Below are 25,454 nucleotides of genomic sequence, written 5' to 3'. Positions count from 1 at the left end.
ATTTGTCGCTTTGAAACGGGGGACCATTGTCACTTTGCATAGCCAACGGGTAACCCCATACATCAAAGATTGTATTGAGTGCTTTGATAGTTGAATCCGCATCCATATTTCTCATCTCGATGACATGAAGGTAACGCGAGTAAGTGTCAACCACTACAAGAAACTCTCCAAATCCGAACTCCTTATCAGTAAAAAAATCAATCTGTAGTATCTCCCATGGACCATGCGGAAACTCTCTGCTTGTTAGAGGAATCGGAGGATTCTTCTTTGAAAGCAAAAGACAGGTTTCACAGCGTTTTATATATGATTCCGCTGATGTGCTCATCCCTGGCCACCAGAAATGTTCTCGCAAAATCCTTTTTGTTGATCCAATTCCCATGTGACCCTGATGAGCTGATTGGACGGCTTTTTGCCTTAAAGCTTCAGGAAGGACAATCTGGTCATTTTTGAAAACCAAGCTTCCGAAAATACTAAGCACCTTTGCTTGCGATTCGTACCTGCATGAATGGATTTTAATCATAAATTAACATACATTAAATTTATCACAGTACTTTGTTATTTGTTTTCTACCTTCGTAAGCCATCCTCCCAGTGACCCGTTCTGATCGCCATCCTTACTTTCGCTAACTCGTCGTCGATTTCCGAGTGGTTCTCTATCTCGTTCCAAGATATTTCCATTGCTCCAGTGTCAAGAAAATAAAGCAAATGTTTGTCATTGCCTTCATCATCAAACGGTTCCGCTGGCTTGGTCTTTTCAACCAATCTGGATAAAGCATCTGCAACATTCGATTCTCCTGGTACCCTGCTGACACTGAAGTGATATGGCTGAAGTCTTAAAGCCCATGATTCAGCTCGAGTTACTGCTCTTTTTCCGATTCTGTGTAGACCGCCAAAAATGAATTCATTTGATTCTGCATCTGTCCTTATTTTGAAGCATAAACTCATGAGATACATGGAGAATCTTTCAACTCCCCAAACCATTGCTAATGCTTCTTTTTGTGTTTGTGGATATTTTTGTTCTGTAGCCGTTAGTGTCTTGGAAGCACAAGCGATCACCCTTGGCTTTAGCTTTTTGTCAAATTGGACCAATACAGCTCCTAGACCATAGGGCGAGGCATCCACAAATAATTCCGTTTGGTCTTCTCTATTAAAGTATCCTAGCGTGGTAATTGTCTTCCATGCTGAATGTTTCATATACTGAAACTCGTCCTCCAAATCCTGATTCCAGTAAAACTTGTCAGCTCTTGCCAATGCGCGAAGTTTGCATGTTTTGTCTGCTCGTTGTGGGATAAATTTTTCAACAAAGTTTACCAATCCCAAAAAACTTTTCACCTCTGGCAGTGATTCAGGATTTCTAAAGTTCTTTATGGTTGAAATCTTTTCGTCTTCGATTTTCCATCCTTCAGTAGAAACGACAAATCCCAGAAATTTGACTGAACGTTTTCTTATAGCACATTTTTCCTCATTGATTTTGACGTTGTGATTCTTTAAACATTCCATAACCTTGGCCAAATTTTCATCGTGTTCTTCCTTTGTAGTGCCAAAAATCAGTATATCGTCCAAATAGTTAACCGTTCCTTTGCATCCAGAAAGAACCACAGTTTGAAGAGCCTCCTGAAATATATCAGGGGCATTTGAAAGGCCGAAAGGAAGCCTACGGTATCGATAGAGTCCATCTCCCGCAAAAAAATTCGTGAGGTGACGTGAGTCTTCATCCAGCACTACATGAAAGAATGCATTTGTCAAATCTATGGTAGAGAACCACTGAGCACCATGGAGCTCCATTAATATTGACTCAAATGTGGGCATCTTGAATGGTGTGCGGTAGATACTGCGGTTGGGTCCTCGTAAGTCGATGACAAGACGAATATCATCCTTCCCTTTTGGTACTACTAACAGTGATGAGCAAAAGGAACGATCCATATCCAAAGTCACTTGTTCGATAATACCGTTTGATAATAAATCATTAAGTTTCTGCTTAGTAAGTTCTTTGTATGCCGCTGGAATATGGGTGTACACATTCCGTGATGGAGGCATGTCTGTGTTGTACTTCAACGAAACCGGCGGAATATTGAACTTCGGAAACTCTTTGGGAGTCGATACTGTGTGTACGTCGCGACAAGTCATATTCGCATCATAAAGCAATAATTGATGCTGACGTACAGGCACATTTAATCCAATGTCAAGAACGCAGTACCGTATTGCTGTGTTGAATCCCAAGAGTGCCCGTACTTCATCCACAACATAGAACTTCTCAATCGTTACTGGCCTTTCTTTAGATATGAATAACTCAGCCGAAAAATTTGCAATAACGTTGATCTGCCCATTCATAGCATATGCTTTTAAGGGTTTATCAGTGGAGGATCGCAAAGTAAAAAGTTTAGATGAAGCATCTTTGTCAGCCAACATTTTGTCAAAGGATATTTTTGTTATGGTGTTAACTTGGGCACCGGAATCTATAAAAAATTTGACTTTCACTCCAGCAACTTTTCCTTCAATAAAAGCATTGTTCTCGTCCGGAATTATATGATTTCTCAATGGTTGAACCAGAGGATGTACACTATTGATACTCTGGAAGTTTGTTTGAGCGACTTGTGGTTTCTGCGGTTGCTGTAATATATTTAATATGAATCAGTCAATTTTGTTTCCATTACATTTTATTATGATCAGTATTATTTTAATTATCTTATAAATATTTTTTTTTCTTTTTTTTTTTTTTGCCAATCTTAGAAATTAATGAAAAGAAAGTGTATAGAAAATTACTCAGGAACTTCAGCATGTTCACGTACCTTGACGTCAAACTCATGATCAGTCGGCGCAATTTCAATCGCCGCAATCTTCCTCTCAACTTCTGGTTCCTCTTGGTCCGCAAATCGCTTTAGCGCCCTGGCTTGATATTGTGGATTTCTCGGCTGATTGGATGAACAAACGCGCGCAATGTGGCCCAAACGTCCGCAAATTCTGCATTCCTTCTGCATAGCTGAACATTCAGACGAGCGATGATAAATGCTTCCACATCTCCAACAATTGGCAGTGTTTTGATAACGTGAGTTCCCTCTGAATCCTCTTCCTCCTCTTCCACCTCGATTACCTCGTTGAGCTCCTCTTCCTTGCCAGCTATGACCGAACATTGATGTATTTCTTTGATCTTCATGCCTGTTATGTGACGTCACAGATGCTAGCGACAACGTTTTATCGTGACTATGGGCTCTTTGAAATTCGTCTTCGTTGGTTTTCTCGATCTCTCTGTCTCGCACCAAATCGATAAGGTCCTTCATAGAACCTTGCTTCACCCAGTTCCGATGGGCTAGGACTCTTACTCTTCCATCGGTAGCACCTTTTGTGATAACTCTCACAACGGCTTCCATTTCGTCATCTGTTCCGTAATTGCATAATTTTGCTGCAGACGCCACACGCCTCACAAATTCAACACTGCTTTCCACACTCGTTTGGCTCATCATCATCAGTTTTCCCCGCTGGGAAAGGGTGTAAGTTCTCGATCCATAATATGCATTCAGTCGAGCCATTGCATTCGAAAATGGTTCTGATTTCTCATCAGGCATTCCTGGTGTAGTGGTGGTTGTGTTGAATATTTCACGAAGCTTTGGGCCAGCCTTAATCTTGAATACTCCGAACATTGTTTGTTCATCAACAGCATTGATTAGTTTCAGAGATGAAATCAAGATGTCCTTCCAATATTCGTATGCTCGCTTGTCAACTTCCATTTCTCCCTCTGAAGGGACACACTCCGGGATGTTGAGTGTGCCTAATGTCCAGTTGTTCATTGTTGATAGTAGTAACGTGTCGTCACGCATTGTGCTGGAGCAAGCCTGGGGAAATCCATTGCTAAGACCTTGATCTGATCCCGCTGTCAGATTGGCCATCTGTTCACGATAAGAGTTGTTCTTCTCAAGAGCTTCTTTTAGCTCTTTCATGATTTGTTTCTTGGAAGACTTCCTAAACAACACAAGAGAAAACACATTTCTTAGTTAGTTATGCAGGTTTTTTTTTTTTTTTTTTTTATGCTCTGTCTTTATCTACAGAGACATAACATCATTTGAGCTTCGTCTATATCCACCGAAGCTCATGAAACACTTAAATTTGTTTAAGATTGCTCTAGCAGTACTTCGCCTATTTCCATCGAAGTCTGTTCTGTTTTCTAGATCAAATGCTTTTTTTTTTTTTTTTTTTTTTTTTTTTATACTTACTTTACGGGAGCTGCTGTTCCATCCAAAGCTGCGCCATTGTCGTGTCCGGGCACGCTTTCAATTTGCCAGTCGACAATCTCGGCCATGGTGACTGCTGATACGCTGGATCCTGTCCACACCGTCTCGGAGTGCAACTTGAATTCGATGTGAAAATTCAAAACCAACTGTTAGCCTTGAAAAAGGCTGTTTGTTGAACACGCTGGATCGTTGCGCGGTACTACTCGCGGTTACTGCTGCTGCTGGAAGGCCTCCTCTCGCTGATTCGATGCGCGACACTGCTCGCGGTTACTGCTGGAAGGCGCTCTCTCGCAACCGATGGTTCACCGCTCCGTTTCACGGCAACGGGTCGTGGTCTTGCTGCCGTTTGCTCTCTCTCTCTCTCTCTGTTCGATGCGCGACACTACTCGCGGTTATTGCTGCTGCTGGAAGGCGTCCTCTCGCTGATTTGATGCGCGGCACTGCTCGCGGTTATTGCTGCTATTGGATGCTACTCTATTCACATCAGTTGTATGAATGCCTAATGCGCTTTTTTTTTTTTTTTACTTACTTAAAATGATCTTTATTTCTTGTGTTTGTGTGGTTTACATTTATGAATTTTTTCAAGTGACACAGATGCGTCTTTTCAACTTTAGTTCATTTGAGATTTTAATTATTATTTACAGTTACTAGTCCTATCAGGCCTATTTTAAAGTATGACCACCTTGGTGGGATTGGTTTGATTTGAATTGGAAAAAGGAGACTACTTATAACTACTATTTACAACTACAACTAACCTACAACTACTATATGCACCTAACCTACTATATACAAATTGCTTATCAAAGCATGTTCTGATAAATTACATTTTTCTGCAAATTTAGTCTTAATTTCGTTAATTCTTGAATCTATTTTGGCAATTCCTGCCTCTTCGTGTAAATTTGTTATTCTAGTGTCGAAAGGACGATCAAGAACCATCCTCAGCACTCTATTTTGTGCGACCTGAATTTTGTTCCTGTGAGTCTGTGCACATGACTCCCACACCGGAGCTGCGTAGAGGATCGCAGGTGCTATGATTTGTTTGTAGACGGCCAGTTTGTTTACCCTTGAGAGGCGAGATCTGCGGCAAATCAGCGGATACAGACACCTAACCAAGGCAGAACACTTGACTACTGTTTTCTCTACATGCGAACGGAAGAGGAGCTTTTCATCAAACAACATCCCGAGATAGGTTACTTCGGCGGACCACTCAACCCTTGTGCCATCCATGATTACAGTACAAGATGGAGCCGGTTTCAGTTTGGGCGATTGCCGATGGAGGAACATGATCGCTTGTGTTTTGGAGGCATTAATTTTGATTTTCCACATGGTGGCATAATCAGCAAAGGCGTTAAGGCATCGTTGAAGTTTGTTCGTTATTTCGCGAGGCATCCTTCCTTTGACGGCTATTGCGGTATCATCTGCGAACAGGAAAAACACGCAACCGTCACCGAGGGGAGGAATGTCGGAAGTGTAAATGCTGTAAAGCAAGGGGCCCAGCAGACTGCCTTGCGGGACTCCTGCTGGGATGGAAAACGTGTCTGAAAGACAACCATTCAACGATACCTTAAACGACCTTTGCTGAAGGTAGTTTCGGGTGATTTTAACCAGATGTAATGGGAAGTTGAAGTTACAAAGCTTGTACACAAGTCCGTCATGCCAAACATTGTCAAACGCCTTTTCAACGTCTAACAAGGCCATGGCTGTGGACTTGGATACAGCTTTGTTACTTCGGATGTTATTCATCACCCGCACTAGCTGGTGATTGGTGGAGTGCCCCTTTCTGAACCCAAACTGTTCCGGAAGGAGAATGTTATTTTCCTCGACAAACTTGAGCAAACAATTGAGAATGAGTTTCTCGAACAATTTGCTCAGCGCTGAAAGGAGGCTGATTGGTCTGTAGCTTGAAGACAATGTTGGATCCTTACCGGGTTTGCGGATTGGTATGATTTTTGCTACTTTCCAGATGTTTGGAAAGTAGTGCAGTTCCAAACATCTGTTGAAGATAGCGGTTAGAAGAGACTGCACTTTCATGCTGAGTCTCTTCAAGATCAAGTTGAATATGCCGTCAAACCCGGGGGCCTTCATGTTCTTGGTGCATTTCAGCGCTGAGCAAATTTGTTGTACTGTAATCATATCCACCGGAGGCACGACACAAGGGGAGGCATCTAGGTTTTGAACGCATTGCGCAACCTGATCTTCGAGCGGACTTTGGATAGACGAGCCAAGCAAATGCGATGAAGCGACATGCTCGCCGATCGCATTTGCTTTCTCCTGTGGGGTGATTAAAAGCCGATCGTCATCATTTTCGACTCTGAGAGGTGGAACGGGTTTGGAATGAGTTTTCAGCACCTTGGCTACCTTCCAGAATGGACGGGAGCGGTCATCCAGATTCTGGACAACACGCCCGAAACTTTCATTTCGGAGTGAGTCCATTCTGGAAGCAATCTGCCTGTTCAGATCGGCCATTTCACGTTTCCTCGCTAGATCTCCAGTCCTCTGAAACTGGCGTCTACGCACATTTCTCAAGCGAATCAGTAATTGGGTGTGGGAATCAATGGAAACAAACTTACCCCTCACAGGAACTTGTCGAACACACGTCTCGTCAGCCACGGATATGGCCTGGTGGAGCCCTTCCAGTGCCCGGTCGATGTCCTCTACGGTGTCAAGTGGCGGATTTTCATCGATGTTTCTGTTTGCCTAATGCGCGACACGGGTCGCGCTTTTATATGATACGTGTGCCCGCGGTTTTTCGTTCCCCCGCGTTATAGGCGATCCTCATTGGTTGACTAGTAACCGTTTTTCTATTACATCTAGTTATCCATGAGAAATGTTCGCGAGTCATAATGACTTTTTGCAAACTTGTCTATCGCTGGGTATCATTTATTTACTATTTTTTTTTTTTCTCTCAATAATGAAGGGTTAGTTTATTTGTTTTGTCTTTATTTTAAATCATTTATTTTATTTTATTTTTAACTCAACTCTATCTACTACATATAGCAAGTATACAGGGTGACTGGTAATTCATATAACGTCCGAAAGGAGGTGAAAGTAGACGACATTTGCAGCAAAAAAAACTGATCTATTTATTTAACATTGCCGATAACACTACCACTTTTTGCTCGGGGACTCGCGAATATTACGAAAGCCCACCAGGGAGTATGCATTGCTTGGCTTTTATGACCAATCTTTGTTTACTCCACTCACGGTCGTGCAACGTTTTTGATTGCTTATGAATACCCGAGCAAAATGTTGTTGTCAGAAACTTTGCATCAGTAGAAAATAAATTGCTCAATAACTTGGTAAGGAATGATTTTTCGACCTACCAACCAAATGTGGTCCCCTCCTTTCTGGTGTAGCACGAATTACCAGTCACCCTGCTGTATATGAAAGAGACTGAATCCAGATGACCCAATTCAACCTACCAGGCAAACAAAAAGTTGACTGTCCCCTTACTTCGTTCCATGTAAAATCTAAAGGGCCAATGCAGGATCAGGTAGCAACCAAATGAGCTTAACATTTTAGGTTCCTATTTTTGAACAGATTAAGCTGTGCATCTCCCACACCATACGAATTCGAATCCTGGGCTACAATGTAGAAAAATAACTGACCCCTCGATTTATGTCCGTAATCGTTCTACAAGTGACCCACGCTTCATAGCACCCTGCACCGCTTAAGCATGTAATCCAACAATTGGACAACAATGGCTCACGGCAAATATGATACCAACTTGAGAAACGTGCCAAGTACCAGCGGGACCGAAATACCTTCGAGTGATGTTTTCTTCTCCAACCAACGTTCTAGACAATGTTTCAAACTCTTTTGCCGGACAACATCTACCGAATGCTGAAATAATGTAGTGGCCGAAAGTACAAGTGGGTCATAAAATTGATAGGAAAATTATTCACTACCGCAGACTGTGTGCTGGAACACTGCGGTGCGATCAAAGTGTGCATTCCACGTATGTTCATGCCAAAGTCCGAATTCGGCTGGAAGACAGTGTAAAGTTATCCAACACACACGGAAGCATTTATAGCTGAAAAGCTGCCAGCGAAACGAAACCAGAACAAGAATCCACAAGGTATGTGCTTGTCCGGCTGCCCGATTCAGTTAGATATGGATGCGACGTAGTATTCTTTGCCTGGCACCCGTCCGGACAGAGCGCTCCCGGGGAACCGGAAATCATAACCAGCCAAGCAGAACAACAACCGGCGGTGGCTCGTTTCCAGAACATTGCCATACACTTGATGGCAGCAATAGAGAACAAAACAGAGAAAAAAATCATTCCGCCGCCGTCGCCATCGCCGCCGTCGTTCCCATCCGATAAGACCTGGTCCGCAATAAGCAGTGTACAAAGCTGGCCGGTCGTCTGCTGCGCCATAATTCCAGCCTGGGAAATGGGAATTGCTACAAACTGTTTCACTCTGCCACCGCCGCCTAGAAATTCCCAGTCACAGTTTCACGTGCGCCTCAAGTATAGAGTTGTCAGAAACAACATCGCCAATAAAACCATTGCAGCGCAAACATCAGCTCGGAGAGGACGACGGATAGGAAACGGGGTAAACATATTATAGCGAATTCCTACATGTGTGTACACAAGCATCTGCGCGGACCTTACAAATATTGATTCACCCTAATGAATATGTTTGTCTGGCTTACCGATAGAATATCAAACGTGTGCTACCCACAGCCACAGCAGAAGCGCAGCGACAGCAGCCTTCCCCAGCGCTATGGTGGCGTTCGGCCCGGCTGAGTGACTCATTGATGTCGCATCATAAAATCCTCCCACGCTTCCCTCACTCTCCACCGACAATCGTTTTTCACATCATTTTCATATGTACACACACACACACGCATCGTCGACTACCTTCCTCCTCCTGTGTTGTGGGGCCCATAATCACAATCACCGACAGATTGGCTATCGGATGTGGAAGGTAGGTGGCTTCGTAGGAGACTTCGATCCATTCCATGGTCCATCGATTCCAGCCAATAAGGGAGACGATTCGGGATACGCACCGTCATCGGATGCTGGCTTCAAGCTGGGATATGGCAATATCGGGTACATCAATTAAGGTATTCATTGACCATAAACATTGCCTCGGTGGGAAAAAATGATGCCGATGATGATGATGAGGATGATGATGATTATCATAAAATCGAGAAACTTCAGTATGAGCAGATTGGAAAATGATTAACCCTTTGAAATTATGCAAAAAAGAAACGCAGAGATTGTTCCAATCCGGGTCAATTTTACTTTCCTAGAATGGTACTTATGGCGATACAAATTTTTATTTAACTATTCATCGCCAGTTTGAAAAAAAAAATACACGATCCCAAATTGCCAAATTTTAGCAAAAATGTAAATGATTGCCCATAACAAACAATTATGCAAACTTTCATGCAAATTGGAGAAGGTCGAGTGATTCCGATTCATCATTTGGCGTGGAACTGCTCTTGAGGAGCTACTTGAAAGATCCAACATATAAAATATAGGATTACTAGTCTAGACTTTGGGCTACAAAATGGTGAGTGACAATCTGCAAGGAGCGATATACCTAGCTCCGGTCCTCACAAGTTCCTACCTCACGCCTCCACGAGTCATATGATCACAAAAGACTGCCAGCTGAAACATGGACACAGCTGATTGGCGTAGCCTGGGCAATGTTGTCAATCCGACAATAGCAGAGTGAGGAGGTGCGACGCGAACACTGGTGCGGTAACCATAGCACGGTGATAGAGGAAATGCTTCGCCAACCCGAGCGTCTGTTCACCATGGAGGTGCGGCTCAAACAGCGTCTGACTGGCATCCAGCGGCTGAATAAGAAATGCTCTTCCCGGGAAGCTACACCTAAGATGGCAGCCCCATCACGGCGGATAGGAGACCTTAGGCCAACCACCTACTGTCTCTGAAACCTTTACAATTGTTACAGAAACCAACAGAGAAAGACATCGAACTGATATAACGGCAACGACTTTTAGCGCAAAACAACGGACACGAATTGGATCGTGGAATGTATTGACGTTAGCCCAGCAGGGTAAACTGGCACAACTCGCCAACGAGGCGCGACGCATGAAGCTAGAAATCCTTTGGAGAACACAAACTGCCGTCGGGACAGGTACTACTATACTCTGGTATTCGAGGTGAAAACGCTCCCCGCCATCGTGGAGTTGGTCTCCTACTTAGCGTCCAGGCAAGTGCTGCGCTCATCAAGTGGGAGCCTGTTAATGAGAGGATAATCGTTGCCAGATTTAGAACACGGGTTCGTAACCTTACCATAATCCAATGTTATGCGCCAACCGATGCTGCCGAGGTGAACTCCCTGGCCGACGAAGGGGAGAAAGCCACAAACACTGGCGATATACGCCTCCTCTACGATATCTCACGACGCCTGAGTGGAGCAAGGATGAACCCGAGGATGCCAGTGAAGGACACGACTGGACAATTGCTTACCGACCCCACTGACCAGCTGAAACGCTGGTTTGAGCACTTCGAACAACTTCTTCAAGTTTCGACGGCCAACCAGCCATCAACATCTTGGCATGATCCGCCTAGGGTGCGGCGCATCACTCGCGTCAATTCCGAGGCCCCATCACTGCAGGAGATTGAAGCAGCTATCCGAAGCATGAAATCCAACAAGGCTCCAGGGGTCGATCGCATATCAGCAGAGATGCTCAAAGCTGACCCCATGCTATCCGCACAAATGTTGCATCAACTATTCTGTAATATCTGGGACACCGCGACTTTTCCGGTCGACTGGATGAAGGGCATCTGAGTGAAGGTCTCAAAGAAGGGGGATCTGACTGTGTGCGACAATTAGCGAGGCATCATGTTACTGTGTATTGTTCTCAAAGTTCTGTGCAAAGTTATCCTGAATCGGATACAGGAGAAGATCGACGCGACTCTCCGACGGCAGCAGGCAGGATTCCGTGCCGGAAGATCTTGTGTGGACCATATTGTCACGCTCCGCATCATCCTGGAGCAGGTCAATGAATTCCAAGAGTCCCTTTATTTGGTATTCATTGACTACGAAAAAGCTTTCGACCGTCTCAATCACGAGAATCTGTGGGGCGCCCTGAGACGCAAGGGAGTCCCGGATAAAATCGTCAACCTCATCGAAGCGCGGTATGAGGCTTTCACGTGCAGAGTTCTGCATAACGGAGCCTTGTCCGACCCTATCCGGGTAGTCGCTGGTGTGAGACAAGGATGTATACTATCACCGCTACTGTTTCTCATCGTAATCGACGAGATCATGGTAGGTGCAATTGACCGTGTACCAAACCATGGGCTGCTTTGGCAGCCTATCACCATGGAGCATCTCAACGACTTTGATTTGGCTGATGATGTTGCTCTACTAGCACAACGGCGCTCTGATATGCAGAGTAAGCTCAATGACCTAGCCGAACGCTCCTCTGCGGCGGGTCTCACCATCAACGTCAACAAGACCAAATCGTTGGATATCAACACGGGCAACCCTTCCAACTTTACGGTAGCGGGGCAAGCAGTGGAGAAGGTCGAAAGTTTCCAATATCTTGGCAGCCAAATAGCGTCGGACGGCGGGACCAAGAGCGACATAGGTGCACGAATCAAGAAGGATAGGGCTGCCTTTGCGAGTTTACGAAACGTATGGAGATCCAACCAGATAAGTCAACGCACCAAAATCCGAATTTTCAACTCGAACGTGAAATCTGTGTTATTATACGCCAGCGAGACGTGGTGTGTATCCGCGGAGAACTCTCAAAAGCTGCAGATCTTCATCAACCGATGCCTGCGGTATATAATTCGTGCCTGGTGGCCTCACACCTGGATCTCGAATGCCGAGCTCCATCGTCGATGTCATCAGAAGCCGATAGCAAAAGAAATTCGAGAGCGAAAGTGGAGGTGGGGCGGGGACGGGGCGGAAACGAAATCTGCAAGCAAGCGCTGAATTGGGATCCAGCAGGACATCGCAGCAGAGGCAGACCCAAGGGCTCATGGCGGCGGAGCCTCAATAAGGAAATTAAGCAAGTCGATGGAAATCTGACCTGGGCCCAGGTCAAGGCACAAGCGAGCAGCCGCCCAGGATGGAAGTCTTTCACGTTGGCCCTTTGAACCGCTGGTGGTGCACAGGACCCTTAAGTAAGTAAGTAAGTCTAGACTTACAGTATGCAAGAAAAAGTGACGGTTACAGTTTTATCATTGTCATCGTTTCTATCCAGGGGATGAGATGTTTATCAGGGCTAGTTTTAGATTAAGATCGTACAACTTTTTGCGCTGAACGAAAAACGGCATAACCTGAGAAAGACCTAAGAGTCTGACATAAAACATCGTTGAGTTTAGCTTAGTATATTTAAGTTTAATGGCGAGATGATTGCAGATAAGTTTTCCGCGAACCCTAGTTTTAGTTATAGGAAGCTAAAGTGTGTAAAAATTCCCAAATTACAACTATAGAGTGGTAATTTGTTGATTTCAAATGATCACTCATTTGAAACATATGAGGCTGGTAAACCGCTGGACAATGCGTACCTTTGTAACTTCGCGTATATGCAGGTATAAAATAGACCCCACTAGCGGTCCTTAGCCTCTTGTCTAGTAACTCCTATCCATACCTCCCCGCTGTGCCGGCTGGGGTACGAGTAACCATAGGAAAGATCTGGTAACCAACCCCGGTGGGACCTTGGTCGTATGCTGCCAGGGAAATGGGGGGGGGGGGGGACTCTTCTCTCCGGAGAGTGCAGTCTTCGAGCGTCTGTTCACCATGGAGGTGCGGCTCAAAACGGCGTCTGTTCTCCATGTTAGGAGCGGCTGATCAACATCCAGTGCTGTGCACGATGGTCCCCCGGCAAGACAATGGGGGTGGGTGCAGGCCCTACAAGCCAGTCGTAAAAAAAAAACTACAAGGGACAGCCCTATGGGGTTGTACGCAAGGTGACGTAGAACTACGTGGTCTTATATAATAAATGGTAATGTGTTCTGTTCTATTTACTATCGTACTGATTTGTCTTGAATCTGATGAAATATTGCTTGGAGCCAATGCCCATGATTGTGCTGGGTAATTAAAATTGTTATTCAACAGATTGCGTTCAACGTATCCACATCGTATAATGGCCGCATCAAGCAGACCGCTCGTAAGTCCACCGGAGGAAAGGCTCCTCTCAAACAGATGGAGGAGTGAAGAAGTCTCATCGCTACCAGCCAGGAACTGCCGCTCTGCGTGAGATCCGTCGTTACCAGAAATCGACCGAGCTACTGACTGCACGTTGCCTTTCAAGCGTCTGGTCCGTGAAATCGCCCAGGGCTTCAAGACCGATCTGTGCTTCCAGAGCTCGGCCGTTAATGGCCCTACAGGAATTCAGCGAGGCCTATCTGGTCGGTCTGTTCGCACTCCATGCCAAGCGTGTCACAATTAATTAATGTTCCATATTCGGTTTTCACAATGTGTACCCCCATATAGAAATCACAGACGTCCTACGTCGAAACCGTACGGTCGTGTCATGGATGCAACCCCTTATTCTTTTTGTCAACATTATTTTCATAAGGCAAATCAACTGATTTCTTATCGCGAACTTTGCTAACGCTTCTCTCGAACATTTAAAAGTTCAATAAATCATCAAAACCTCTTTCACGTTGGAAATCGATTTGTGGCCCTGAAAAGGGCCGATTGATTGTTTGGATGGTACGAATTAACTTGAAGCTAGTGTACTTGGTGGCGGCCTTGGTTCCTTCAGAGACAGCCTGCTTGGCCAACTCACCCTGCAGCAGCAGACGGACAGCAGTTTGGATTTCGCGGGAGGTGATCATCGAGCGTTTGTTGTATTGAGCCAGACGGGACGACTCAGCAGCAATGCGTTCGAAGATGTCATTGACGAAGCTGTTCATGATGCTCATGGCCTTCGACGAGACTCCGGTGTCCGGGTGGACCAGCTTCAACACCTTGTAGATGTAGATGGCATAGCTTTCTTTCCTGCGCTGTCTCCTCTTCTTCTTCTCTCACTTGACGATGACTTTCTGCGCCTTTCCGGACTTCTTGGCGGCCTTTCCACTGGTTTTCGGTGCCATAGATTAGCTGTTTGCTTCGGTAGAGAATAACTGATAGTCGTTTCGACGGTGGTGTCTCGTTTTGTGCCTGTAGCATAAGAAGCGAAACTCCTCCCCTTTTCAATATTTTGCTTCCCACTGTATGTATTGTACCTTCCCTGTATTAGTAATATGCTACTCGACGCAGGTATAAGTATACCCTCGATGAGTGAAATAAACCGACCTATCTGGTCGGTCTGTTCGCCATTCACGCCAAGCGTGTCACAATTATGCCAAATGACATTCAGCTGGCTCTTCGTATTTGTGGTGAACGCTCTTAATTTTTCCGTCGAAATCTATCAAAACCGGCCCTTTTCAGAGCCACTAAAAGATTCCACAAGAGAGTTGGGAAGGAAATTTCTGCTGCTTACAACTGATCGCATCAGAGTGAATCCTGATCTAAAAATTGCAACCAGCAAGTGCCCTAGAACCAAAAGCGGTGCGATGCTATGACGATGACTGTAAGAGGCTTAGAAGCAGAAGGGTGAAAGCCAATTCGCTTTTTCGATTTCCTCTTTTGTGATGACCATAGCTTCCTATTTCGCACTATTTCTGCTATGCTCTTCTATCATCCACAACAATAAACGTATCAATGAATGTGTTTGCCGTCGAGTTAACGTTATCTGACCGTGCACTTCGTAGTTGCTCCTCCGTGAATGATCACAACTAATCCACTTGCACAGAAAACTACATAGATGGGTGCATGTAAGCTTTCCATCTTCAATGTACAAGCACATTAATTCATTCTATAGATCAATTCACAGCGCCGGTCTTTTGGGGAGGGAAGGATGATTAGTTCGACGTCCGGTTGTTACTAGAGACCGAGAATACCTCTACATCTCCACGCCTATCTCGGGAAGGATAGTAGTGTAAGTGAGGTAGGTTATTTTTAGATTAGGATTCACTGTGGTAAGTGATGCGATCGGTTAAAGCAGAATTTGTTCTTTATTTAAATCTAGTGGGGATAGAATAAGGCAAAGTGAAAAATTGCAATGGGGGGGGGGGGGGTATTGAACTCCCTACCTTCTGCTCAGTAAGCAGAAACGGTAACCACTGAACTACAGAACCTCGCCGTAATGCTATATCGGCATGTTTCGTCTACTTACTACTCTCTGACGACTGTGCTGGGGAAGCAGCATATGCATGTACGTAATCGGTGGATTTGTTAATAATTTCGACACTTTTGGACAATGCTTGACATTTACTACTTCTCGGACATTATCGACGTCAGGACCTATCGCGGTGCAAATATCGATTCGGACCACTACCTTCTAATGGTCAAGGTGCGCCAAAAACTTTCCGTTGTCAACATAATTCAGTACCGACGCCCGCCACGGTACAATCTGGAGCGACTGAACCTGCCCGAAGTCGCAACTGATTACGTGCAATGCCTCGACCCAGCGTTGCCGGATGAGCTCACCGAAGCCCCTCTTGAGGACTGCTGCAGCAAGGAACCCGTCATAATGTGGAGCGATATATACAGAAGCGACGACAGCAAACCCATCTTTTCCCGGATAAGAAGTGCCGCCTGGAAGAGCTGGAGTGCGAAGAAATGGAGCAGTTGTATCGTTCTCAAGAAACACGCAAGTTCTACAAGAAACTCAACGCAACGCAACGTGCCGCGAGCCGAAATGTGTCGGGATAAGGAAAGGGTTATCTTAACGGACGAACGTGAGGTGATTGAAAGTGCAAGCAGCACTACGATGAACATCTGAACGGCGCAGAGGCGGAGGACCAAGGCGGCAGGAGGAATGGCTTCGTCGGTACAGCGGATGAGGGGGACATGCCAGCTACCACGATAGGTGAAGTTAAGGATGCTATCCGACAGCTTAAGAACAACAAAGCAGCTGGGAAAGATGGTATCGGAGCGGAACTTATCAAAATGGGCCCGGATAAGTTGGCCACTTGTCGTCACCGACTGATAGTCAGGATCTGGGATACAGTACAGCTACCGGAGGAGTGGAAAGAGGGAGTAATATGCCCAGTATATAAAAAGGCGACAAACTAGACTGTGAGAACTATCGAGCGATCACTATTCTTAACGCGGCCTACAAAGTGCTTTCCCAGATCATCTTTTGCCGTTTATCGCCGCTAGCAAGCAGATTTGTGGGAAGTTATCAAGCCGGTTTTGTGGACGGGCGATCGACAATGGACCAAATCTTTACGTTGCGGCAGATCCTCCAAAAGTGTCGTGAATAGCAAGTCCCTACGCACCACCTATTTATCGATTTCAAGGCCGCTTATGATACTATTTATTGACCGTGAAGAGCTATGGAAGATTATGGACTGACCAGACTGATCAGGACTACGTTGGATGGTGTACAGTGCTGCGTGAAGATATTGGGTGCGCTATCGGAGTCGTTTGAAACTCGCAAAGGACTTCGACAAGGCGATGGTATTTCCTGCCGCCTGGTCAACATTGCGCTAGAAGGTGTTATGAAACGTGCGGGCTTTAACATGCGGGCACGATCTTCAATAATTCCAGCCAGTTCATCTGCTTCGCTGACGACGTGGACATTGTCGGAAGAACGTTTCCGGTCGTGGCGGAGCAGTACACCAGGCTGAAACGTGAAGCAGAGAATGTTGGATTAAAGACGTCGAAGACAAAGTATCTGTTAGCTAGAGGAACCGAGTGGGGTAGGGCTAGCATAGGCAGAAGCGTGACAATCGACGGGGATGAGTTCGAGGTGGTGGATGAATTTGTGTACCTCGGATCATTGGTGACGTCGGATAACAACTGCTGCAGATAAATTCGTCGACGTATTATTGCCGGAAGTCGTGCTTACTACGGACTCCACAAGACCCTGAGGTCGGGTAAACTTCACCTCCGTACTAAATGTACAATGTGCAAGACGCTGGTAAGACTGGTAGTTCTCTACGGGCACGAATTCCGGTACAAGACGAAGAGGAGCACAGGTGGTTAGACCAAGTGGAGCAGGATCTTGGAAGTGAGGGACGGTCAAGAAATTGGAGACAAGCAGCCACGGACCGAGTGAATTGGCGCAACATTGTGATGCAGGTGCAATCCTGAAGGATGTCGGACCAGGATAAGTAAGTAAGTTGAAACATATGAATAAATAACGAGTTTTGTACTTAAGTTAATGACATTGAATTGGGAGTGAGACCAAATTATTACATTTTATGGTTGAATTGGGAATTAAAAATATAATTACTTTGATTGTTGCATTCCAAATGTTGATGCTGGAAATACAGCAAAAGCTAAATTCTTTTGTATTTCTTGTCAACTCATTTATATTGAAATACTTACCTCGTGTGTTTGTGACTGTAATTACAGACAGAAATCCTACTCATTTTTATGAACTTCCTTTTCACGTAAACTAGCAACTTGCAAGAAATATTGCTTACAAAGATGGATAGTGCAATATTTAGAATATTTCATTAAATGACTCATAAATTTACAAGATCTGTAATGTGAATTTGTATGATATGTGACGCTCCATTTATGTGCATCATAGTGACAGAAATTTACACTACTTTTTCGAACTGTGAGTATTTCTCTCGTATATTTGCACAATGTTGGCATTTATTGGAACTGGCATATGTTCATGCTCAGTGAAGCGCAGGAAAATAAAATTAACCCACTCTGTCACTGACTCTGCATTTTATCGACCTTCCGACTCCGAATGCAACGATTCATATCTCACTGAAAGCTGCACCGCAAAGCAGCGTGGATCATCTCATCGTGCGCATTTTCCAGCGAAATCCCCCTCGATAACAACCTGTCGGGTAAAAATAACTCAATCATATCAGTTGAGCTAAAGGTACCGTTCCACAACCCACCTTCCTCCATTGGTTGGTAGCAAAAATCTAAACACTGTACCTATCGCCCACATCATCCGGATCCCAAACTCCCACATTCACACACTCTCACCCATTCCATCGTTACGTTCCACGAGGGAGTTGATATGTTACATCAAAATGCAACCCTTCAGTCCCCTCTAGAGCAGACCGAAAATCCAGCTCAGGGTCATCATCCATCCCCCACAGTTACCAACGTAGCTAGTAGGTAGATCACTGACAGACTGCAGCGGCCCAGAGTCCATTAACGTGGTGGTAGGTGTGGGGAGGTGTTTAGTCCACGGGACCTCATCATCCGACCATCATCGCATTCGGTTCAGGTGGTCGGTCCGTCGGTGCGGAGGCAGACAAGGCAGTTGAACTAAATTAACTTGCACGTGATATAATAGGAAGGGAGCGCCAGAGGCGACGAGAGTGTAAAATTTACATCGCGTGCCGACCCGCCATGATTAGGGTACCAGACCACTGTCATCCGAGCAGCCCACATACAGTAAGCCGTCCATTTATGCGGTGGGTATTTCTCGGCTGCCGTGCTACCAATTGAGTATTAGTTTCCACCATCAAATTTGCCAGCTGTTGCACGGTCAGTGGTGGATAAATTAATTTTACGATTTTATAAAATTGCACCATTATTGATATTTATAATTAAAAGGGATCGGGAAGCAGCATGAAACGCCTAATGGAGCTGACGGTACAACCCACCGAATAAATGGAGGGATTACTGTACAAAAATACACGATATAATAATGGGAGTACGGACGAACGACGACACGCTTCATTCATTCATCCACTCATGACGAAGACGACTACGACGACGCCGACAACGACGATGATGATGATGACGATGATGATCATTCACTCTCACTCCCACTCGCCGCTAGATGGCTCTCGTTGGTTGGTTCGTGACGTACGTGCCCGGTTGAAAACGGGACACAAATGGTGTTTTCGGTTAGTTTTCTTTTTTGTTTACGTGATGCAAGGAGGAAAAGGACCAGCACTCGAATCCTTTTGAAGATTGTCATATTTCAAAGAATTAAAATGGTGTACGAAATTCGATGGACGTAATCCGAAGCAAACAAGAGAATTTATTAGTCTAATCCAAATTGATTAGCAGGTTAATATAAACACAAAAAATACACTGAGAAAAGTTTGAAGCAGTACCGAAATTTCATCAATGGTAACTGTACTAGAATCGGCATGGCGCATCGTGATCTTCTCGACCGACTTTGGAATGACGTCTTGCATCGTGATTCTCGGAGTAGTCTTGATTTTTGCTTTTTCTGTTTCAGACTGCTTGCATTTTTTCACAGTAGGCGAAGGTTTCCGACACTTTCGCCGAGTTGGCGGTGCAATCGGTCTAATCGGTACTTCATAATCTTCTGCACTCCACCGGAGACTACTCGGTGATACTCCACCACCAACGGCAGATGGCGGTTGATCGTAGAAGATCCTATCGACAGTCTCTATTTCCTCGTCCAAATCGTATGCATTATACTGGGGGATGGGTTCTGTAGAGTCTTCATCATCCGAATCCGAGCGATTCAAAGCCGTTCCGTTCGCAACAGCGTAATCGCCATCGTGTGAAATTTGGTACACATCCTCCTGAACATCTTGAATAAATTCTGTAAACTCCGGAATCGGGGAACTACTGCTAACGACATCCACATTTTCAGTTGAATTCTTGGTAGTCTTATCTCTATCGGAGTGAATCTTGAAAGCTATCTCCTTAGACTGGATGAAATAAGTTACATTCCGAGTATCTTCCGCCTTCATTGCCTGTTCATTGCCTGTTGTTGGACTACTTGAAGATCCAGGTAACAAGGAGGAGCTTCCTGCTTCGAATTTTCCGGGCGATCCAGCCAGCTCAGCATGCCAATCTGGCCTTCGATCGATCCCCAGGGCGTTACCCTCATTCAACAAGGGGTCCTTCACATACCAATTATTCCAATCCTTTGCTGGTGATCCAGCCGTCACCAAAGGCTTCCCTGCTTCCCAATTCAGTTGTCCATCGATCCCCAGGGTGTTGCCCTCATTCCACAAGGCGTCCGCTGCGTACCAATTGCTCCAATCCATTGGTGGCGATCCAGCCGCCAACGAAGGCTTCCCAGCTTCCCAATTTACTTTTTCATCGATGCCCAGGATGTTGCCCTCATTCGACAAGGTATCCGCTGCATACGAATTGGACCATGGCCTTCCAGCTGACAACGATGGATGTCCAGCTTCCCAATTTAATTGTCCGCCGATCCCCAATGTGTTGCCCTGATGCGCCAAGGGGCCCGACGCATACAAATTGCTCCAATCCATTGCTGGCAATCCAGCTGACCCCGACGGCTTTCCTGCATTCCAACTTAATTGTCCATCGATCCCCAGTGTGCTTCCCTCATTCGACAAGGCGTCTGCTGCATACCAATTGCTCCAATCCATTGGTGTCGATCCAGCCGCCAACGAAGGCTTCCCAGCTTTCCAATTTAATTGTCCATCGATCCCCAGGTTGTTGCCTTCATGCGACAAGGGGTCTGCTGCATACAAATTGGTCCATGGCCTTCCAGCTGACCCCGATGGATGTCCAGCTTCCCAATTTAATTGTCCACCGATCCCCAATGTGTTGCCCTGATGCTCCAAGGGACCCGCTGCATACGAATTGGTCCATGGCCTACCAGCCGACGAGGATGGATATCCTGCCTCCCAACGTGGTTTTCCTCCGATCCAGCGGGAGTCATCTCTGCCCGACAGGGGGTATGCGGAATACGATCGGGGTGGAAGGGTTCCCCATTTGTACCGAAGAGTGGGCTTGGTAGCTTTATGAACCGCATCAGGAATGGGAGTATTTGGCGTAGGTTGCAAAACTACAGACTTCGGTGTTGGAGCTGGCTGTTCTACAACGAGACTGGGAGCATCCATCATCGGTGACAGCACAGGCCGAGGAGGTTCCGGTTCCAGTTCCTGCTTCGCAATGGGATCTGCGTCGTTAAAAAACATCGGCATTTCAAGCGGCGCAGGGTTTGGAGTAGTTGTCGTAGTAGTAGGAGAAGGAGGAGGAAGAGTAGTGGTAGTTGTCGTTGTAGTGGTTGTTGTTGTGGTTGTAGTTACAGGATGAACCATGTTCTCCGGAGCGACGTACCTATTTTTTCCAAATAGAAAATGGTATTAAGAGATTTTAATTGAAGTCACTGAATGTTAAAATGAATCGAAGTTTCACGTATCTATTGCTCGGATCAACAAACAAACGTAGCAACGTAGCAAACGCTTATAGTGGTAAGCTCCAATCGGTATTAGCCTTGGATAAAATCCCGATCAAGAATGTCGGGCTGCTAAGCAAACATAATGCAGATCATCCAAACAGGGACGGGATTAAAAGTTAATCCGAGTTGGAGCTTACCACCATTAGTGTCAAATCTTAAGTTCCAATCAGGGATGCCAGATTTGAAGATATGTCTTCATTTTGAAGACATTTAAAATTTTGTGAAGACATGTGCTTCTCGCTGACATTTTGAAGACATTACATGATCTGTGAAGATTTTTGATGATGTTCAAATTGAAGACGACTCATGACGTTTTTTTTTAATTTCGAATTTTGAAAGTGAATTCATATTTAAAGCTCCTTCGTGATGTTGATTATGAATAATGTAAATAACGTCTTGAAAAAATATATACAGAGCTTTACTGAAATCTTCGTTAAGCTGCTAATCTTCTGCCTGTGGTTTTTCCAACCCAGGTAACAATTTGGGTTTTATGAAGCTTCTGTAGACCATGGTTTAGACTTGCAGAATGGTTTAAAACCACGATAAAACTTGCAATGTTATTTGGGAACCTACAGTTTTGGGAGAATATCTGAGCGAAGTCACCAGAATTTATGGTTTAATATTTTTATAATAATTATCCAGATCATATTTATCCAGAGGACTTTATTTAAAACTTCATTCAGTTGAAGATCTTCTGAATACTGTCTTGGAAGAATATCTAAAAGATGTCATTTGTATTTATGAACCACGGGAGATCTTCAGATTATTATTCGATCAACATCTTGAAAACAAAAATTCCAGAAGACTTCACTGAAATATTCGTCTACCTGGAGATCTTTCGAGTACTTCATGAATAACCTGCCGTTGAGATAAAATATCTGAGAGAATTTTCCATAACTTCAACAGCGTTTCTTGAACATATACAAAATTTCGCTTTATTTCAAGAATAAAATTTTCTGAGAACTTCGTAGATGTTTCATATTTTTGTTTTAAGCTCACCTAAGTCTACGAAGATCTTAGAACATATATGTACTTCACCGGACTTCCAGAAAGTCCTTCATCTTTTTTACGAATATTCCTGAATATCTGGGAAGCTACCTGATGTTTAACGAATCTAAAAAAAACTTCCAAGAAATTCATTGAGCTTTTCGGTAGTAAGATCTCTGACAAACTGCTGCATAGTTCACTAAACTGGAACGAAGACCTCTGAAGATAGAAGCTTGCTGAACTTTTGCGAATTTTATCTGCACTTCTACGAAATTCCCTGAACTTTACCCCTGCACTTTTATGAAGTTTACCGCAGTTCCTAGCAATTCGCGCCAATTGCTATGAAATTCGTTAAACTCCTACAAAGCTTTCTGCACTTCTACGTTTCTCTTTGATTTTCTACGAAGCGTCCTGAACATGTTTGTAATCCCCAAAACTATTCCAAGTTCGTTAATAACCAACGAAGTGCCCTGAAATTGAAAGAATGTCTCGGAACATTTATGAGGATTCATTGAATTAATCACATCGTCCAGCCATTTTCACAGAGATGGCGCTGTTCCGCTGGTAGGCAGTGATAAAAATCCCCATATAGGGTTTGAGAGAAGTGGGCATAATTCGCTTTCGGTGCATATTCAGGCCAAAAAACGTGGACTTTGTCGTTTACTTATTTCCCGGAAATTATTGTTGAACATGCTAAAGTAAGGTAATAATGATTTTTCCCCATATGGTTTTACCAGCTTTACTACCGGTCCCCAGAGAGCCAAAAAATTCAAATTTGAGAGAGAAAATTCACTCTCACGAGCTCAATCTCTGAACATGCCATATATTTTGATGAGGCTCTATTTGTGATGTCCCTCTCACAGACTTCAAAATAGAGTACCTGTCACTGCAAAACACGTATGGTACCTCTATTCATGCATTTCGATTAACATCCGAAGTCCCTCCTTTTTTACATATTCTGCACAAAATATACTTTCTGCCTCGCCCTATTCATAGAAAACGGCGGGAAATCCTGTCAAGGGCTGACTTAAGAAAATATTTTTTGCGCAGAATATGTAAAAAAAAGAGGGACTTCGGACCTCTGTTAACAATTAACGGAACTAAGTGTATGGGTAATTTCTGATAGATGTCACAATGAACAGCAGTGATATCTGAAGGAAAATTAACGCTGAAGCATGGTAACATGATTAATTGAATAATTGTTGTTTACTGATTTATTTGATAAGGCTCAAATGAATTAACTTTACCGAGCCGAGGGTTCTTGGTCACTACACAATATATTTTAAAACTATAGTCAAAAGGTACAACACAATAAACACTTTATCTTTCGCTATCCAAAAAGCCTCCTCCATCAGAACTGGAGCCGCTTCCAGTGGTTTCATTGTATGGCAGTTACGCCATCGTGGGGCAAAGCGCTTCCATTGCAGCAATGGACGCAAAACGTGGTCAACACTCACACACTCATCACTAAACGGTTGCTTTCCAAAGTCGACGACTCATCGACCGAAAGAACTGCTGATGAAGAACAATGAGGAGGACCACACAATGGTTGCTACCGAGAAAACAGACGATCACGTGGCACATATCGAGAGTGGTCTGCTTTTGTTGACAGCCAAGTGAACACTGAATTGAATTATGTTCTCTTCACTTCTACGAAGTTCCTCAATTTTCGAGGGGGGCGACACATCTAAATCTCAATTCCAGACGCTCAAAAAATCTCAAACTAGCGAAAAAATCTTCTTTGAGTTTTCGCATCTACTTGCATCGTGCAATATCTTTAGAGGGCTTATTACGGATGTCACTTCACGGTGAAAACTTGTTACTTGTTGTCACGGTGAAGTGATTCCCATTTGATTTGCACGGAAATCACGGCTCTTATTATGAGTATCACTTCCTTACCACCTTGTAGTGACACCCGTAATAAAGCCCTAGCGCAGAAAATCTATAGAATCGTCATCAATCTTCTTTCTATCTACTCAGCTTGCACGCAGCTAGCCACAGCAAAACACAATCTTTCTTGCATCGTAGATAGAGTCGTCCCCCTTGCCAAACTTGTAAAAAGTTCCCACGATGTTCCCAGAATTTCACGAAGATTCCTGAATTTGTACGATGATCCCTGAAATCGGAAGTCAAGTCTTACGAAGTCTTCTAAGGTTAAAGAACAATCCCTGAACTTCCAAGAATTTCACTTATTTTCTCTAAAGTCTAGATAGAGCTGGAATTAGGACGTAACAGCTTTTGTTAACAATGACTTCTATCGATGATTTCTAGAAATTCAAGGCACGCCCACGCAGCCCAACATAACCATCGCATAGGGAAAGTCTTTCCCTACCCGATGAGGATGTTGGTTTGCGTGGGCGAGCCCTGAATTTCAAGAAATCATCAATGAAAGTCATTGTTTACAAAAGCTTTATCTAGAAGTACACTACATTTCTACAAAGCTCAATGAAGTTCTACAAAGTTCACTTAACTTCTACAGATCTTGCTAAACTTCTAAAAAAAGGCTCTGCATATCTACCAACTTCTACGAAGTTCACTGAAATGCTTAAAAGTTAACTGAACCTCTACAAAATTTGCAACACTCCTAGAAAGTTTCTTAAACTTCTACGAAGTTCGCTGCGTAGATTGTCTATGAAATTTCCTGAAGCTCTACGCAGTTCCTTGTCCTTACGAGGTTCCCTTAAATCATATGACTTAAATTTTCTGAACTTCTGTAAAGGTTCAATTTTATAAATATAAACACAGATCCCCACGTCGGTTACAAATTTGAAAAGTATCGACGAGAAGACATTTAGACATTCCGTTCATCTGGATGAAAAAAAATAGAAAAATATATCTGGCATCCCTGGTTCCAATCTCGTCCCCGAACAAATTACAAAGGTACAACAAGGCCTCTGCAGAAGGGTCTGCAAGAAGAACCAGACAAACCGGGGGGAATGACACTCATTCAGATTAATTTTATTTCAAAAAGATGGCGGCATGCGAGCTTAATGGAAAGAATAGATCGGAATACACAAAAGGATAGACAGGGATGTTCAGGGTATCTTGCAAAAAGATAAAAAGGGGATGTCTGAATAGAAAAAAATCTGAATTTTTGTTGTGCAGCGGATTTGAGGATAAACCATGAAAC

This window comes from Ochlerotatus camptorhynchus, unplaced genomic scaffold (genome assembly GCF_037179485.1).
Source record: "Ochlerotatus camptorhynchus isolate MF236.1 unplaced genomic scaffold, CSIRO-AGI_Acam_v1.1 ptg000209l, whole genome shotgun sequence".
Taxonomy (NCBI): Eukaryota; Metazoa; Arthropoda; class Insecta; order Diptera; family Culicidae; genus Ochlerotatus; species Ochlerotatus camptorhynchus.
The sequence above is the reverse complement of the archived record's forward strand: the minus strand, read 5'-3'. Positions refer to the sequence as shown.